Source organism: Portunus trituberculatus, chromosome 49 (genome assembly GCF_017591435.1).
Source record: "Portunus trituberculatus isolate SZX2019 chromosome 49, ASM1759143v1, whole genome shotgun sequence".
Classification (NCBI taxonomy): domain Eukaryota; kingdom Metazoa; phylum Arthropoda; class Malacostraca; order Decapoda; family Portunidae; genus Portunus; species Portunus trituberculatus.
In genome coordinates this window covers 3173883-3177859 of record NC_059303.1, presented here as the reverse complement: position 1 = coordinate 3177859, position 3977 = coordinate 3173883, and the positions used below count along the sequence as shown (strand labels likewise).

At 41.8% G+C, this 3977-nt stretch overlaps 1 protein-coding gene across 20 annotated transcripts in view; it reads left to right on the top strand.

The window, feature by feature from the left end:
- Positions 1–2491, top strand: part of LOC123499082 (dachshund homolog 2-like) — a 109578-nt gene extending 107087 nt beyond the window's left edge. For all 20 annotated transcript variants that reach the window (XM_045246697.1, XM_045246688.1, XM_045246689.1 and 17 more), the window contains one exon: positions 1–2491. This exon is cut by the window's left edge. The gene's annotated coding sequence lies outside the window, so the exon portion shown is untranslated.
- Positions 2492–3977: the final 1486 nt, after the last annotated feature.

The following is a 3977-nucleotide window of genomic DNA, read 5'->3' as shown; positions in this document are numbered from 1 at the left end:
GCCCGCCGCACGACCCCTGATGCCCAGACTCGACCTGCCAGTACCAGGAATCTTGGCTGCCAATTACGTGATTTTTTTTTCATCTCTCACTCTCTGGTGTGTGTGTGTGTGTGTGTGTGTGTGTGTGTGTGTGTGTGTGTGTGTGTGTGTGTGTGTGTGTGTGTGTGTGTGTGTGTGTGTGTGTGTAAGTGTGTGGACTGCCCAGACTTGCTTCACCCATGGACAGGTGTTCAAGTTACGCAATTAAGGTAAAATATAAACAAAACAGGTACGCAGATACAGACAGACAGACAAGAGAATGATTCATGTACATAGTTTTCTTCTACTCACTCTTTCTCTCTCTCTCTCTCTCTCTCTCTCTCTCTCTCTCTCTCTCTCTCTCTCTCTCTCTCTCTCTCTCTCTCTCTCTCTCTCTCTCTCTCTCTCTCTCTCTCTCTCTCTCTCTCTCTCTCTCTCTCTCTCTCCGGTCAGTGATGATGATGAACAATGGTGAGAGGTGACTGACGGGGTACAGAAACATGACCATTGTGGAAGAACTGTGTGTGTGTGTGTGTGTGTGTGTGTGTGTGTGTGTGTGTGTGTGTGTGTGTGTGTGTGTGTGTGTGTGTGTGTGTGTGTGTGTGTGTGTGTGTGTTAAGTTTAAAAGCTAATAAAAATCACTTCACAAATGTTTCTGCTTTCTGAAAAAAAAAAAAACCCGATCTGGCATTGATTACTTTTTACTTAGATGGACTGAGAGAAAAGTGATAGAAGAAAGACTTTAACCCTTAATTAATGGTAGAATGTAAGGAACTCGATTACTAATTTACTTAATGGTCACCACTGCCAACAAGAAGAAGAAGAGGAAGAATCATTGTTGTTTACCGAGAAAGTGAACAAAAAATGCAGGTAAATGAAGAAAAAAGATAAAAAAACTGCAAACAATGTGGTGGTCATATTTCCTTTTTTTATTAACTCTCACTTCATTACTATCAAAAGCAATTTTCAGACATTCTCAAGCATATGTGAATCCCCCGATTAACGTTATTACTCTATACGATAAGGTGCGAGTGAGTGAGGTGCGTGCGTGTGTGGTGCGGCGGGGTGGTGACTGCTCCGCCCACCCGTGTGTGAATAACGAGGAAAAAAGTGACCGAGCAGTTACATACCACCGAGATTGTGTGTTGATATCCTCTCCTCCTCCTCCTCCTCCTCCTCCTCCTCGTCCTCGTCCATCCCCACCCCTCTCCCTTCGTCTATCCTCTCTTATTATGTAATTCATGTGTTTTTACCTTTGATTTTGAAGGGTATACTGCCGCAGTCTGCTTTGAGAGTAAATTATTGACCTAATGCTCTGTGGAAAATACCAGTTATAATAGATAGTTGGTCTGCGAAGCCTGAGAAGAAGAGTATTTCTATCGAGCACACAATCCTCCCGTCAACCTCCCTTTAATTCCCAGCTCCCCTCGTCTTTTTATGTTTGTTGTGGTGGACTCGCGGGTTCCTCTCCTCATGAGTTTGTCGGCATTGACACTTTTTAATTATTTAATCATTTAGTGGAAGTCTATGCGGTGATTTATCGTGATTCCAGGGTCAATTATTGTTTTCTTTATCAATTAGTCTCTTACTTGTATTTTGGATGTAATGATTATATATTTTTTTTAATTGAAAACGAAAATAAGAAAAATTTCACATGATAATTTTAATCTATGAAACACACTAGGATGAAAAGAAGAAATTTAGTATCTTGGTCGACATATTGACACAAACTGTAAGAACTTCAAAATCAGAATCAAACCTAATAAGAGAAACCCAATCGATCGCCACGAACAAAATGAAGGTTTGGAAACAGAACAAACTTTCTCACCTTCACCACAAACAAACCATTACTACGTCTCAATATAAAGAAACCAATTTTTTCTTTAAGTATTGACGCTTTTCTGTTTTTTGTATCTTTTGAATCACTCATCGTCAAACCCGCCAGTCAAAACGTCAGGCCCCGCAACGCCTCAGCGGAGACCCAAGAACTCTAGTCATGTTCCGAAGCTACCGCCCTGCCCTCCCTCAGTCCCCAACCCCTCCCTCAGGACACACGCACCAACAAAACTCTCTTCTCCGGCTACGCATTCAAATGTTACCTGTTGTTACCCGCATCCCGTGTCGCCGAGCACCTCACCTGGGCACCTCACCTGGGCGCCTCTCCCTCCAGACATGACTCGCTGCCCTCGCCCCCCTGTGTGTGTGACCCCCAGGCAGTGATGCTTCCCCCTTCCCCTCCCCACCACCCACCCCTGCTTTCCCCAAGGGTGTGCAGGGCTGGGTTCTTGGGCCCTCGGTGTTTTGCTCGACCCCACTTGTACTTACGAGTCTATATATATAATCTATTTACATATAGAAGACTGAAATTCTCATAGGAAAACATCCAACAAACCCCAACAACCTGTGCTGCTTTGTTCTATAGGAGATAAGTCACAAATGTATGTATTATGGAATAAATGTTGGAGTTCTGTACGATGACAGTCTGTCTAACCTAACCTAACCTAACCTAACCTAACATGAATTAATTTTTAACATTTTTATTTATTTACCTCATATTACATAACTTTTTTGCATATATTTTGTTACAAATCTCTCTCTCTCTCTCTCTCTCTCTCTCACACACACACACACACACACACACACACACACACACACACACACAATAAACGTAGCAGAAGGGTCCGCTACCGGTGTTTCTGGCTCTCCTGTGATAAATGACGAAACTTTGTCCCCCGCCTTCTCAAAATTCCACTTCATTACCATATTAATCTGCATACACTCCCGCTACATTCTTTATACGTGCGTGGCGGCGACTCGAGGCGCTCAACGATGCCGGGAGGAAAGGTAACGAAGGTAAGGCAAGGTAATGATCGTTTGTATTGGAATGGTGAGCTAAGAACTCTTGTAGGTGACCTTATATATTTAACTGTTTCTCTATGTTTCGTCTTTACTGTCCTTTCTGTCTTAGTTTAGGTGGTGTAGCTTATGATGGTAAGAATAGGAATAGCAATCTGAGAATTTATATCTGTATTTTCTGTTTTCCTTTTCCTTTTTACGCTTTGCTTCCATTATCATCCTATGTCTCTTACTTAGAAATCGATTGGTTTTGCTGCTTCTTCGCTTATTTAAGGTTCAACTTTCCTTTAATTCCGGCTTTCCTTAGAGTTCTGTGTTTGAATTGTTTCCCATTTTCTGTTGGTTTATGAGTGTGTACATGCCGGCTGTGTGTGTGTGTGTGTGTGTGTGTGTGTGTGTGTGTGTGTGTGTGTGTGTGTGTGTGTGTGTGTGTGTGTGTATGAATATGTGTTTAAATGAGTTTTTCTTTCAGTTCACCATGTATAAATATATACAATTATGCATATATTTATGTATGTATGCATGTATGCAGCTATGTATGCATGAAATATTTGTCTCTATTTGTGAGTCCACGTACACAAAATTGCGCTCCATCAAAATGTGATCAGAATTATAATAATAAAATGTAAATAATTACACACACACACACACACACACACACACACATTACTCAAACTACAACACTAGCCAATGTGAAGGAAATACATCATACCACAAATTCCACCACACATGATTAATGAAACGCGATGGGAATGAATGAGAATGATAACAATAATGAAAATATAAAAAAAATGAACATGACAAATTACAACACACACAAAAAATGCGACACAATTAAAAGAGAGAAAAAGACCAATATTGAAGCAGTAACAAAAATATATTGGGAGGAAAAAAAGCGCCACATGACATCAATCGTCACGATTTTATATGAGATTGATGGCAGGAGGAGGAGGAGGAGGAGGAGGAGGAGGAGGAGGAGGAGGAGGAGGAGGAGGAGGAGGAGGAGGAGGAGGAGGAGGAGGAGGCGCTCGCACAAAAGGTTCCCGTGTTGTCATGTCTCAAAAAGGGCCACCGAATTTTTCTGCTCTAGAGAAGGAGGAAGA